The sequence below is a fragment of the Equus przewalskii genome, chromosome 2, assembly GCF_037783145.1.
Source record: "Equus przewalskii isolate Varuska chromosome 2, EquPr2, whole genome shotgun sequence".
In the NCBI taxonomy this organism is placed as follows: Eukaryota; Metazoa; Chordata; class Mammalia; order Perissodactyla; family Equidae; genus Equus; species Equus przewalskii.
In genome coordinates this window covers 55,208,804-55,224,366 of record NC_091832.1, presented here as the reverse complement: position 1 = coordinate 55,224,366, position 15,563 = coordinate 55,208,804, and the positions used below count along the sequence as shown (strand labels likewise).

The window sequence follows — 15,563 nt, the reverse complement described above, 5'->3', positions numbered from 1 at the left end:
ATGATATGTCGAATGATTTTACGTGGGAACTGTTAGAAATATCCGGTATAGTGTGGTCTATGTTTTGTCCTGTGCCAGAATCGTCTGGAAAGCTTTTCTCTTTTTTTTAAGAGCAAATTTATATGTCCTAGCTCAGACCTACTGAGTCATTCAGAGATGGAGTCCAGGAATCTGTATCTTTGAAAACCCCAGCACAATTCTGTTTTTGGAGAGCCAGGGTTTGAGAAGAACTAATTCAGTCCACTGATCCCAGTGAACCAACCTCACGCACACGAGGAATGTGTGGCCCAGGAAGGCCCCAAGTTTATTCAACATGTGTCTATTGAGCGCCTACTGTGTGCTGGACACTATTCCATGTGCAGAAGCTACATCAGTGGACAGAACAGGCCAGAATCTACTAGTTCAAAGGTTTGTTCAAAGTAACGCATAAGACAATTATTGTGGACCTACGATGTATTTTGTTAAGCTTAGTTCTGGAAATACAAAGATAAAAGAGGCATTGTCCCTGTCTTCAGGGAGCTTCCAGTCCAGCAAGAGACAAGCATAGAAACAGATAATGAGAACCCAATGTGATAAATCCTATACAGTAGAGACACGCACACACACACACACACACACACACACACACACGTGGCAGGACAAAAACAGGAGTGGGAACAGGGAGGACTAGAGACCATTTTTGCCCAGGATGCTTTCAACTTCGCTCTCCATTTTTGTGTAGTATTATTATTCTGCTAGTACAGCATTTAGTTAGTCATGTGGGAGCTCCTAATGAGATGTTAGATTGGAATGCTGGTTTCTGTTTCTGGTGTCACTTAGAGAATGAGGCCTATATGATTAAACTACAGTACAACTGCGTAAAATTAAGTGCTAAGCTGGGAAGGCACTGATAAAAAGTGTCATTGGGGGTAGGCAAATAGGGCTGTGGACCGGTGGGGGAGAGTCCAAGACGGGAGGGGAAGGCAAATGGACTTCTTTACTTATCCACAATATTTCAGGCACTTCACATCTACTACTTTATTAAATCCTCATTTGAATCTTCAAGGCAGTTGTTATTACCAATCATCCCTCCTTTCATAGAGGAAGATACAGAGGTTCAGAGAGGCTGTGTAACTTGCCCAAGGCCACACAGCTAGTGAGAAAGCTGGCATGCAAATTCAGGCCTCAAAGACTACCCACCTTCGGATTCTCCTACTCCACCTCCCAAAGCCTTGCACTTCCTGAGATGCAACAACAGAACTCAGACCCCTTCAGCAGATCTAACAAAGCTCTAAGCACTACCCTCTGCGCTTGATTACTGACTGGAAGTTGCACTGGAAAGGAACTTGAACCATGCACGGGTGCCCTGAACCTGTAAGCATGAAGCTTTCCTAGGCGTCCTAGTCATTACCCAGGGTTCAGCCAGAGGAAAGCATTGTTTGAGGAACCAGGCGCCTGTGATGGCCGGGGTGAGATAAGACTGCTGACGAATGCCGAGAGGCTGCTGCCGGGCCTGCTCCATTCAGGCAGGAAAATGTGTCACTTCCTCCCAGCTCCTATATCATTTCTCTGTGGGGGAGGAGGGGGAGGGATCTGAGCCTTGAAAGAATTTAGAATGGGTCTGGGTGGGGTGAGGGGAAGGCCAGTCAGAGTGGAAGAGTAGGATTTAGCCGGCTCTGGCAACACCCTATTTAAAAGCTCCAGCGTATTTTTACTTCTTGGCTCATTCGCAGCCTACCCTTCTAACTGCGTCCCTGTCCTTTTTTTAATTCAGTGCTGGAATCTCAGCACATTTGCTCCTCCCCCACCTCCTTCTCATATGCAAAATCTTTGCTGCATCTATTTTTCTGCAAAGCTGAAACATTTAGAGCTGGCCCCCCTCTACAAGGCCCCACCCAATAGAAATGTACACACACACAGCACTCAGCGCCTGATTCCCACGGAATCGTTATTTTAGAGAGTCCTGGTTTCGCTAACAGCCACGCTCAGCTGTTTCTCCCTCATTGTCTCATTGAAGAGTAACGGAAGGAAAGGAAAAAATGGGGTTGATGCTGAACCAATTTGAATTTGTAGCAGAGCTACAGGATTTAGAAGAGCATACTGTGTTAACTTTTGTTCTGCAGATGAGAAAACTGGGACCCACAGAGATTAAATGACTTATTCCAAGTCTGACAGCTAGCTAGGGGCAGAACCCAGACTATGACTGCGTCCCCTCAGTGGACTTTGCGCTGTCATTAAAGATGGAGCCAGAAGTGCCTTCGTCACGCAAACGTTTCCAGTGCACACAGCTCTTCTTCCTTCTGTAATTTACTGCATGCGCTTAATTGCATCACGTGTACTTTTGTGGCAGGTAAGGGCCTTCCTTGCACCCAGCCTGGCATCACTTCTTTCCTCAGACATTCCTGAGAGCTGGGCTTGCCGCTCAGGTGCGTCTGGAGTTTCACTGATGGTAACGCCTCTAACCTCTGGCATTCTGAAGCCACCTAGACTTTGGCCACAACTAGTTTTCTTATTTGCCCTGTAACTTATTTGGAAGCAGCTGAGCTTTCCCCAAAACGTGTTGGGACAATTCTAATTGGCAACGTGGGTGTCAACACTTCTAAACTCACCGGCCAACTTGCATTGTTCGCCTTTCAAAGTGGTTCCAGGAGAGAAGCCGGTTCTCTTCCCAGCCCTCGCTCGATACCACACACACCCAACCCACGGGATCAGAAGGGCTTGTGCAAGGAGAATTTCCTGTTCTGCTGACTCATCTCCTGCAATGAGATGGAAGACAGTTTATATTTTCTTTTCCAGCTTTTAAAGGGAAAGGGAGTCTTATAATTTTGGATCTCTTTGAGATAAGATCAAGTATGGGCAATGCCCGGTACGTAGTAGGACTAAATAAATGAGCCTTGAATGTATTTATGGTGGCCCGGATCGCTGACTCAGCCTGGCGAGCATCAGGTTGGGGTGCACTGACCGGCGGTGGAACACAGTTAAGGGGCTCTGAGCTTCCATTTTGGAGGGAGGCTCTTGAGTACATGCTGGCCGAGAGGACGGTTTCAAGGGGGCATGCCTGGATTTCGCTTGTGAGTGGGTAACAGTGCAGCAACCCGACTCGCTATCCCATATGCTTTCCGACTGAGAACAAAGGCATTCCTCTTCTCCTAGCCGAACCTAAATCGAGGGAAGGATGATTCAACTCTGTGTAGGAAACAGCAGGAAATCCGTCAATAGCATGTACATTTGGGAGGCAATGGAGCCAGGTTTTTGCCAAACAATATTGGAATCAAGGGAAAAGAAAGGATCCTGATAAGATTTGTGCATTTCAGTGTATGTAAATTTTACCTTAAAAAAAAATCTGTATATACATAAAATGGTGGACTTGGGGGTGGAGAGTGCATGAGCGTCCACTATGTTCCATTTATTCTCTAAATGTTTGAAATTTTTCGTAATAAAAATATTTCAAACAGTTGTATCCTATTTTTGGCTCTCATTTTCAGTGTTTTCTTATGACCTTTATTCCTATACTTCAGCATCTTCATCTGTAATATAGGGATCTCTGAATGTATCACCTCTTGGTAACGATGTTTAGAGGATTTGTGAAAGCATGTATAGGAAAGTACTTTGTAAATTACAATGTTCTGTTGAAATGTGGTAGTCAGGAAAGGCTCATGATTACTTTACCACGGTAAAGATAATCTGGACACATAAGAAAAAAAAATCAAGCCATCCAAATGGTGTGACGGGACAGTCCCTCCCCGAGAATTCTCCTCCAGAAGCAATCACTATTATCAGGGGAATTCTATGGATATGAAATTGCATATTTTCCTATGAAATTCTTGAAGTAACTTGCAACTTCGAAGCCAGTGGTCTCCGACTTGGGAAAGAGTCACTGAGGTGGACCCCAGAACTCCGAATCTCTAACCAGCCTTTCAGTGGCACAGGGATCCCCTGGGGATCTCGTTGAAATGCAGGTTCTGATTCACTGGTCAAGAGTGGGGCCTGAGTCTCTGCATCCCTAACCAGCTCCTACAGACTACTGGTCCAGGGCCGCACTTTGAGTAGCAAGGCTTTGAGGATATCTCACTCTTCCAGGAAAACTGCTTGGGCTTATTCCAAATACTTGCAGCGAGGTAGTAAAGCACATAGAATTCTACGAATCAATTTCATTTCTTCTGGGCTCTAGAATCTGGAGCAAAAATAAAATCCTCTGTGCCACCCAGCTGGTGCCTCCCAAGTAAAAAAATCACATTTTTGTACCAATATATAGCCTCCAATTTTTTTCACTTCATTGCCCCTCTCCAATGACAACTGATCTCAAAAGCTCTTTTGAGCTTAGCCTCAGATTTTGTGGGCTAAAATTGAAGAGGTAAGGTTCCCACAAATTTATATATGTGTATGAAATTTACATATATACATTAATGAAATTTGTATATATATGGAATTTCGGGCCCCTTGCAGGGAGTGAAAAGGTTTGTTTAGCATTATTGATTAAAATTTTGAGAAAAACTATAAACAGCACCTCCTTTAATATTTGGAAGAATACCTATGAAGTAATGCGAATTATACCATGGTGGCATAAAGGTTATCTCGAGCTGAAGACATTTGAGAATGAATAGATGCAGAAAAAGGCTTTCTCTGACCCGCCCCCAACAAACACACGCCTATCTGACTAAAGACAGAAACTTCTAGGAGTGACATTGCCCTAACTCCTCTCATCTGGGCAGGTTCCCTCCCTAGAAAGAGACCTCGAATGACGAAACCATAAATCCCCATCTCCAGGGGAGTTTCATGCCCCAGAGAAAAGGAAGAAGACCACACACCCACACACCCCCGTAAACAAACATTATCACAAATCATCTTATCTCCCATTTTGTTCTCCTAAGAGCCCATTTGTCTTTCCTAAAGAAACCCATTTGTTCTTCCCACAGGAGCCTTTTTCTTCCCACTCCGTTTCCCTGCTAGGTTTGTTGTATAAACCCCTAACTTTAGCTCTTGAGTTGAGCGCTTTCTTTGTGAGCTCCTGAGTACCTACTGAATAAACATTGGTTTTTCTCTTACTAATCTGGCTTTTCTCAGTTTAATTCGCTGGCCCTCAAGGAATGAACATAAGAGGGTAGAGGAAAAGTTTTTCCTCTGGGGCACCTATTAACACTACCTCATATATCATAGAAAACTCTTGATGGAGAGCATGTGTTACTTCTTGTCTATTTGAAATTCTTTAAAAAGTTGTGGTAAAATACACAGAACATAAAATTAACCATTGTAACCATTTTTAAGAGTACGGTTCAGTATTATTAAGTATATTCATATTGTTGTGCAACCAATTCTCCAGAATTTTTTCATCTTGCAAAACTGAAACTCTGTCCCATGAAGCAACAAGCTCCCAGCCCCCCGCCCACAGCCCCTGGCAGCCACCCTTCTACTTTCTGTGTCTACGAGTTTGACTACTCTAGGTACCTCGTATACGTGGAATCTTACAGTACATGGTTTTTTGTGACTGATTTATTTCTCTCAGCCTGGTGTCCTTTAGCTTCATCCATTTATTTCCATTTTGTTAAGAAAATGAATACTCATTCACAGAGATGTTCCAGAGTCAGTGTTCTGTGAGGTTTCCTATCGTCAGATTTTGTTATTGTAAGGACAAGTTTTGGCTTCAGCGTGTGTACGTGTGCGCATGTGTGCGTATGTGTACACGCATGTGAATGCCTAGTGCCTGTCTATAGGGTTGCTTTTATTTTTCTTGTCAAGGTTGTTACTACACCGTCTGAAAGTCTTTAAGTGACTTATGTCATTGTACCTCACACTGTCCCTGTTAAGTCATGAAGCTTAAATAAGTAGACATTTCAGAAACAAGTTAAGTCATCGGTCGAAAGTCAGATTGTAGGGCTGTTGCGTTTGTGGCAGGTTGGCTCCAGTGCTGTTCCAGGGGAGACAAGGTCTTGGCTGTAACCCCTGAGTGGGTCAACTTTCTCATGGTGTGTGTTCTGTGGGCACCACGTCCATTTCTAGCCCCTACCCGGCTCGATTCACAAGGGGGTGCATGACCACGGTAGAGCTGTCTATGAAGTCACCCAAGGCCGTGTCCTATGGGCTCTGGGACAGTGGCATCATCACTATGAATAAGGACACATTCATGTTCCTGGCTTCCTCCCAAGTGTCCTTCAATTTCTGCCAGAAGGGCTGAGAAAAATGAGGCTCCATTTTCCTGGAAATTGTCTTATTTTTATCACTCTGAATGCTAATCCTCTGAGGAGGCAAGGCCAGAGGTCTTCCCCAGGGGACTGTGATGGAGGGCGGTGGGAGAGGACAGAACTTGAGTTAGAGCCCTGGCACTGCCACTCGTGTCCCTGACAGGAGCCCACTTGCTGCCGTGCTTGGGACGTGCTGGACATGTGGTAGACACCCCGTAACTATTTACTAAGAAACATGAGTGAATTTCCCCCTGTGACCTTGGACAAACCAGTTAACCTCCCTTGTCTTCAATTTCCTTCTCTGCAAAACGGAATAACGGGCTAGAAGGAGCTCTGTTTTTCCTCTCAGCTTGAGTATTCTCTGATTTGAGAAAGAACTTTCTAAATTTAACTGTTATCGCTTCTATGTCAGCATGTTCTGGGTAAGGATAAATTCCAAGAGAACTGTTTTAAAAATGTATCTTCCCAGAGAAGTAAAATTGTTTTTCTCCTTAGGGTAACACTTCAGAGTTGGGGGTTGGGCAGAGAAGAGCACAGTTTTGGAGATTAGTCATCAGCCTAGAATAAGAGTCTATAGATGGTTGCTTGTCACTGCTTCAGGTCACTTTTGGGACGTCAGGAATATCTTGGTAAGGAAGACAGAAAGATGCTCTATTTAAAAAATCTCATTATAAAAGAGAGGAATCAATACTATCCAAATTATCCAACAAGGATAATAAATGCTTATGGGCATGTGAAAGACCATCACACTTTTTACAGTTTACTATGCATATCAGTTATACAGGATTTTGGCCAGTTTGTGCTTAAAGCAATTTGCTTTTAAAGAAAAGAAAAAGAGAGAGGGCAGAAATCTGTGATAGGCAAAGTTTTCCTTCTCTGATAGGTTGATTATTCTGTGAAGTGCTGGGTAACTTACCACTCCTGCTGCCTTATAGCAGGACAATGAGACAACTTGTTGTGGTTCTATTTTATAGTTGGGACATTTCCGGTAGAGGCAGGCTTGGTACAAAATGAAAGTATAATTGTACTGTTGTTCAAAATGACGTTATTTTTCACTCCTGAAGAAGAGCGTGTGCTCGTTATCAAACCCTAAGAAAGACACAATGGAGCTAGGAGTAAAGGCCCCTGGGAGCCCTGATTTAAGCAGTATCCTTTTCTGCTTCATTATCAAACATTTTCATTATTTCACAGCTATCAAAGGAGGCACAGAATTTTGTTGGATGGATACTCAAGACGCTTGGCACAGAGCCTGCATCTGGGTAAGGGGGTGGTGACCAGGAGACTGCAGTCAGGTTGAGAAACAGAAACTTGGTTTTCATAATGTATTTTTTTATATTTGAATTTTCCAAGGCCGTGTGCATATAGTACATTTTCAACTTTTATAAAGAGCTATAAATCATTGCTCAAGCTGTCAGGATAAAGTCCAGTTTAAAAACACAGACCAACTGTCAACAGGCTAATATGTAATAAAACATAATGAAACTGTACAGAAGAAAAGCCGAGGAAGACGTAATGGCGTGCTGAAAACAATGTTGGAATGGCAGTCAAGAGGGCCTCTACTTCTGTCTAGTTTGATCATCTTGACAGGTTATTTCTCTTTTTTGGTCCTCAACGGCCCCACAGAATAATAGGGGGTTGGTGTAGGTCAGTGGTTCTTAATCCCCACCCCACCCCACCCCCAGCTGTATAGCAGAAAAATAGTTTAAAAAAATAGTGTTGCTTGGGGCCGGCCAGATGGTGTAGTGGTTAAGTTCACACGTTCTGCTTCGGTGGCCCGGGGTTCACCGGTTTGGATCCAGGGCACAGACCTACACACTGCTTATCAAGCCATGCTGTGGCAGGCGTCCTACACATAAAATAGAAGGAAGGTAGGCACTGCTGTTAGCTCAGGGCCAATCTTCCTCAGCAAAGGAGGAAGGTTGGCAGCGGATGGTAGCTCTGGGCTAATCTTCCTCAAAAAGAAAAATAGTGTTGCTTGGATCCCAGTTTCTTCTAGATTCTGTTTTAATTGGTCTGAAGACACTGATCTATCAGTGTTCCTCAACTTTTTTCCCATTATTTCTACTCTAACGAGCCTTTTCAAAGATATATTTTTCCTCATTTTCCTCTCCCATAAAATTTTAATACCACTAGATATACTGTATATCCGTTTACGTATTGTATGTGTATCTGTGCTTTATACATAAAAAGAGTATGATTTTTTTTTGTCCATGTTGCGAATTCATGGTCTAGATGAAGTTTGAGGTCCGTTATAAGTTTAACAATTACGTAACTCTATAAGTTTAACTTATCCGGAATAACAGAGGAAAGAAATGAAAAAGAGAAGAGAGTGCAGCGTGAATTCCAACATAGTCTCCACTGGGGTTTGATAGTCAGTTGTACAATATCCACATTGGGTTGGATGTGTCTTAGCAGCTCAAGACATTACACTCAGTGAAGGAGGCAGATGGGGGTAAATGTCAGACCCACATGCAGAAGATCCATCTCATCCCTGGGAATTTCCTGACCACCATAGCTGTGTAGCAGTGGGCAGGTCTGCCCCCCACAGTACTGATCTGCCAACACTGGGAGGGGTCAAACAGAGGCCAGATAGAAAAATGAATCCCAGAATTTGTTGGGAGTTTGAATTAAATAATCTCTAAGGGCCCTTTTAAACATAATTCTATGCCCAAAGCAAGAGTGAGTAATCTGAATGAAAGATAACCCCATCTCCCCTCTCCGGGCTCCCGCGGCAGGTGGATGCATGTTGGGTGGTACTAACGACCTGCACTCGTACTGGGGAATTCATAAACATGTTTATGGTCCTCCTGCTATAAAAGGGGCAAGAGAAAAGCTCAGCTGCTGCCCATTTAGTGGGCAAAACAAGTAACAGCTACAATTCTCAAAGAGTGTGGAATGACTGCCAGTGAAATGTTTTAACTTAAGTCCTTTCGGGCCTAGCCCCATGGCCAAGTGGTTAAGTTCACCTGCTCCACTTACGTGGCCCAGGGGTTCGCCGGTTCGGATCCTGGGCGCAGACATGGTACTGCTTGTCAGACCATGCTGAGGCAGCGTCCCACATGCCATAACTAGAAGGACCCACAACTAAAAATATATATATACAACTGTGTACCAGGGGGCTTTGGGGAGAAAAAGGAAAAATAAAATTAAAAAAAAATTAAGTCCTTTCATTCTGAGGGAATCTTTTATATGTAGGCTGGACCCCTCACAGTAGCATTTGCTTGATTTAACAACGACAACAACAAAAGGCTCAGAAAAGCCTAAAAGTTTTAGATAAGATTTGTAGATACACAGAGTCCTAATTTTAAAAATCAAGCTTGATCTGAGATACGTACAATGCCACCTGTTGTGGGCATGATCCCAAGTGCTGGAGCTTCCTTGCCCTCTGACTGAACTCTGTGTGCTCTGTGCTCCTCACCTCATTTTCATCTGAATGCAACTGTGAAAACTTTTTGGTTTAAAGTTGAAGATTCAGGGTCAAAGGAGAGAGTGAGAAGTGGAAGGGACATGTCAGCCTATAAAATAACAAATAGCAGATAAACAACAACAATAATAATAAATCTGGAAACTCAGGCTGACCTGTGTGCTCTCAAGGATCTTACAATACAATTGGTAAATCAGATCATTTTTATGAAAAGCTAGGTAGCAATATAAGGCATCATTAAATAGGAGGTACAGATAATAAGGAATTTAGAGGTGGGAGTGCTCCCTGAATCTGATGTCAGAGACATTCTGGAACGCTGGGGGTGGAAATACCTGCATCTATATAAGGCAGGAATAAAAGCCAGCTGGAGACTGAAAAGGAACAAAGTAAATTGGGTTAAACTCTTCAAAAGAAGTTTCGAATGAAGTTTCCTCTCTTAATTCTGGTCCTTCAAGGTGCTGCTTCTGGAACTGTTCCTCTGCCTAATAGTGCAAGTTCAGAAGAAAATGAGGTGATGTTTGCACAAAGGAACCTGGGCACCACCTTTTATGGCCTGCAGATGGAAAGAACTCTCGTGCTCAAAATAAGAGTCACCAGGGACTTCATGGTGGGCAAAATCCAGGAAATGCAGCAGTTCTTGGGGCTAAATGTGACTGGCAATTGGATGCATCTCCTCTGGCAATGATGTGCACACCTTGATGTTCACCCGATGTTCATCAGTTCAGCACAATGATGGGGAAGTCAGTATGGATGAAATGTCATGTCGCCTACATAATCAAGAATTATACTCCTGAAATGGTGTGGAAGGATGTTGACTATGCCATCCCAAAGGCTTTTTAAATATGGAGTGATGTGACCCCTGAAACTCAGATAGATTAACTCCAGTGAGGTTGATATTATGATATATTTCACACAAGGAGCTCACAGGGACGCTATTCCTTGTGATGGCAGAGGTGGAATGATTGCTTGTGCTTGTGGACCTGGATCTGGTCTTGGAGGAGACTCACATTTTGATGAGGCTGAAATCTGATTAAATACACCAAAGGCTTAAACTTGTTTCTTGTTGCTATTTGTGAGTTTGGTCACTGCAAAGATCCAAAGGCTATTATGATCCCCCTCTACAGTTATGATGACCCCAATCAATTTCGCCTCTCTACTGATGACATCTGTGACATCCAGTCTCTCTATGGAGACTCATGAAAACACCAACCTATGTCGCATTCTTAACATGATAGAACCAGCCACCTGTGGTCTCAATTTGAGTGTTGATGCTGTCACTACAATTGCAGGAAAAATCTTTTTCTTTAAAGATGGGTTCTTTTGGTGGAAGCTTCCTGAACGATCAAGCCACTTTGAAATTGGAGCCAGGAGTCAAGTTTTTTTTTAAAGATGACAAGTAGCGGTTAATGAGTAATCTAAAACCACAGCCAAACTATCCCAAAGGCACACATTTTCTGGCCTTCCCTGACTCTGTGAGAAGATTGCTCCTGCTGTTTTTAATGCATGCTGCTACAAGACCTACCTCTTTGTGGATAGACATTACTGGAGGTGAGAAGAGAGAAGACAATTCATGGACCCTGGTTATTCCATAATGACTACTGATAAATTTCCAGGAATTAGACCTAAAATTGGTGCAGTCTTCTACTCCAAAGGCTACAACAATTTTTTCCAAGGATGTAATCAACTTGAATATGATAAGCTCTTCAATCTTGTCACCAAAGGCTGGAAAGCAATAGTCAGTTTGGTTGTTAGGAAAGGTGTAACCAACGGTGTACATCAGTTTACTTCAGCTTATGTATTTATTGCATGTGGGCTTTGTGTCTAACGTCTTTATGTAGTGGCATCTGAAAATAAGAAGGTAAAATTTATAGAGAGACCATAGATTAATGATTATGAAAAATATAAATTGAACTTTTTGTAACATTTTTCAATTTTGAAAACCTCCAGGATATAGCCTTTTCATTTTCAATTTTTGCTGTCAAGTTTGGAAATAGAAACCCTCAAAGGCCAAGAGGAAACCTTTTGGAGAATGCTCAATAAGTTGGTTCCTAAAAATCCTCGGTCTGAGAAATTATAATGATCCCCCTCTAGCTTGCCTACAATTAAAAAGTGACATATTGATTACCTTTACATTTTTCAATAAGGGCATCATTTTAATTAAGAGTAAAAACAGAATACACCTTAGAACTCAAAGAAAAATGGCGATTATATAAGTAAACTATTTAAATTGTGATAATAAATTTTATTCTGTTTCAGGATTAACTTTCTCAATATTACATATAAAGTATATATAAAGTAAAACTTTGAAAGAAAAAAAGCCCACTAGAGCAGTGTTCTGTTTGAACACCTTAATCCTGTGCCAAAGGCAACCTCCCTTTGGCTTTGACCTATTTTGGATTCCCAATCTCCACTTCTGTGTTCACTCCTGGGCCTGTTGCAGCCTCAGCCTCCCAATGACCAGCTTTGGCCTTTGCTGGTGGCCAACTCCCAGTGAGGCCCTCCCAGGACACACCTCCACCACCATCTCACCTGTGGGGTATGGCAGGAAGCAACTGGACCTAGGCCATGTGGGCAGCTTAGGAATTAGGCAAGTGTGGGGATCGCAGGAGGGCATTTTATGCAGGGGGAATGATCTGAAGAAAGATGCAGAATGGGAAATGCGAAAGGTGTCCTGGGGGCTGTGTGTTGGCCATTTTGCCTGGAACGGATGGTTTGCAATGGGGAGCATTGAAGTAAGGCTGGAAAGGGAGCTCAGAGTTCTACAAGTGGAAGCTTCTGGATGCCAAGCCAAGGATTGAACTCAAGGCCTTTAAGACCCAAAGATACAACAGAACTGACCCTTGAACTCTAGGTACTGTAAAGAAGTAAAACACTGGGGGAAGGAGGGCAGCATTAACTGCTGACATCCAGTTCCCCCTGCTAGTTGCTGGATCTTCTTGCACAATTTTTAGTCGGGCTCTTTGGGAAGGAAAGTGGAGAACGTCTCAGAAAAGGGTTAACTTATTCTCCCAAACGGTGGGCAAATCCACATTTCACTAGGTTTATAGAATCATAGACTCTCATGGTGAGAAAGGGCCTTACAGTCCTATACTCCACGCCCTGGTCATTATTTAGAAACCCACAACATCCGGTAACGGGGCATCCAGCCTAGGCTTGAAGCCTTCCCTGTCAGGTGGCTCCCTACTTCTTGGAGCAAACTGTAACCTTCATCTGTTTTAGCTAAGTTCCACCTCCTTGGGGTTACACAGAGCACCTCTAATCCATTCCCCAGGTTTTCTCTCCCCTTATTTTCTGTCACTACTCCGGGTTGAACATCCCCAGGTCATCGAAACATTTCTCATGTGACATCATTTTGAGTCTCCTCCCATTCTCATTTATGTCCTTGTAATATCTTTCTTTATACAGAATAATGTTTATGGGTAGTCTTTTAAAAATGAGATTATGATATACATACCATAAATTCACCCATTGTAAGGTGAATTTCAAACATTTCCACTCCCAAAAAGACATCCTTGCGCCCACTGCAGTCAATCCATATATCCACCTCTAGCTTTAGGCAACCACTGATCAGTTTTCTGTCTCTATTGCTTTTTTTTAAATTTAGTGTTTCTTTTTATATAAAAACTTTTTTTTCTATCAGCCATCTGAGACCCCATGGAAATAGCTCTGTATTATAGAACGTTCCTTTAAGATGGTCTTCGTTTTTTTTTTTTTTATTATTTTTGCCTATAGGTACAGACAGGGTTAAAAATTCAAAAAAAATTGTTCCATAGTGGGTTATTATATAATTTATCCTTCTAATCACTAAAGAATTATCCAAAGAGTATGACCAGAGGCTCTCCCAAAATAATCTCCTGGAGCTATAGTCCAAACACAGAGTACTGAATGGACTATTGATCCAACCCAGCGGGGCACGTCATTCGATTTTGATGCCTTGCCTGGGGTCATGGGATGAGGACGGTGATGGAGCACACAGAGCCCTCAGACCCTCCACGCTCAATCCTGCCTTTGTTTACATCCTCCTCCTTGTAAGGGACACCTTCCCTCCTCTCCCCTAACCTGAATCCAATCCAGTTTTTGAGATCCAGCCCAGGTCTTGGATGCCTTCCCTGACCACACACTGAAAAAGCTCTATGTTCAAATACCACGTATGTGACCCCAGACCCCTGATTTCTCCCTCCTTTGAGCCCCTCTAGGTCTTTGAACTTTTGTGATTTTCTGCCTTATATCATAGCCCTTTGAGTGCTTCATTCTGTCGTGGGTGCTGTGTGGGCAGTAGCTTCCTCATCTTTAAGGCCTCCTTTGGGGCCTGAATAGTGCCTTGTGCATAATAATAACTATAAAATAATGACCACCCACATTTGCGTATCACTTTGCAGTTTCCAAACTGCTTTCATAGCCTTTCTGCAATTTGACCCCATGGCAAGTCTGTGGTAAAGGTATGATTAGTAACTCGTTTTACAGACAAGGAATCTTTGCCCAGGGTCCTCGTTTCTAAGATATTCTGATGCAAAGTGCCAGTACCCTCTACGCTACCCTACAGCTCAATAGATCTTTATTGAATTGATTTAATGCTAATTGGTTGGTCGCGTCGCATCAATAGGGATGAGGGTACAAGAAGTAAGGAGCAGGGCTGGGTTGTTCTTTGTTGTAGCTGTTGTTGCTGTTCATGTCTTCATTATATATTAATCCATTTACTCATTCAACAGACAAGTTCTGAGGACCAACTACGGTCCAGTGCCTGGCCCTGGTGAAGCACTGAGAATGCACAAAGAGTTTCAGACACTGCCCTCAGATTGCCTGCTGTGTTGTAAGGGAGACACACAAGTAAACCAACAATTGAAATGTAAAAATATACAGGGTTAAGGCTGTGGGAACCTTGAGGAGCCTTGACGTCACTCTGGCCTTGAATTCAAGTCAAGCCAGTTTCTCAGCAAAGACATCTTCTGAACTGAGTCTTGAAGCATTAACCAGGGTTTTCTCAGGAGAGAAAAGGATGTTCCAGGCTTGATGAACAACAGCCCTGCATGCTGTGGGGAGGTTGGGTGGGTGGTGGCGGTCAGATTTGCTCCAGGTCGTGTCAAAGTTTTAGCAGGATAGGAGGCAGATGGAATTAGCAAGAGGGGCTGGACCTACCAGCCACTGCCTTCCGCTCTGCTTCCTCTGAGGAACATGACTCCCTCACCTCACAGGGCAGGGCAACTGCCCCCTGCTGCCTGGATATGCCTGTGGTAGCAAAGAGAAGAGGAGGAAAGGTGGGAGAGATGACTACAGCACAGAAGCACAGGCTGAAGCACTGAACCAAAAGCGAGAGGGTAAAATTGGGATTAAAATTGAGAAGTGGCAGATTTTGGGGGAAAAAATGTCTGTGAAGTTCAAGAGCAAAATCCTCCTTTTCCTCTGAGTCTCGGGAAGGTTTTCCCTAAGTATCTACTTAGACGAGAAAATCGATGCTGCAGTTCTAGTGTTAGGGACCTCAGCCCCCTTGTGTGTTTTCTTCCCGATGGTTTACTATTTCCAGTTTGCAAAACACTGTCACGTATAGCGTCTCTTTCAAATCTCACAACAAGCCACGATTTTATGCCATGACGACAACGAGCCTGCTTCGTTTCACAGGTGAAGAAAGACTTGGAAAGCCAACTGCTCTGACTGGAGGCGGACAGAGATCACCCTGATTTAGAGCTTCCTATAGAAATATCCCTCAGCTGGTACCAAACGGAGCGTGGAGGCCGGAGGCCTCTACAGGCAACGTCCTTGGAATCAGAACAAGGAAGGCTGGAGGAAAGCAGGCATGTTCCCATCTATCGTTGCTGGGTTTATGGCTCTTTAAACACATCTGTTAGCACAGGCTGCCGTAGAGTAAACACAGTGTGTCCGGGAAGCACCAGGAGACGGCGGCGGCCAGCACTTGACCGCAAGTATGTGGGCGTGAAAAGCCTGTCTCCATCCGAAAGACAGAAAGGTGGATCCACTTTGGCTGG

The 15,563-nt window shown here is 43.5% G+C and overlaps 1 long non-coding RNA gene across 1 annotated transcript in view; it reads right to left on the bottom strand.

Moving 5' to 3' along the window:
- Positions 1 to 2,588: 2,588 nt before the first annotated feature.
- Positions 2,589 to 15,563, bottom strand: part of LOC139081451 (uncharacterized) — a 32,538-nt gene continuing 19,563 nt past the window's right edge. The window contains exon 3 of the long non-coding RNA XR_011536577.1: positions 2,589 to 2,735. This is a non-coding gene — a long non-coding RNA (uncharacterized lncRNA). The remainder of the gene's footprint in view (positions 2,736 to 15,563) is intronic.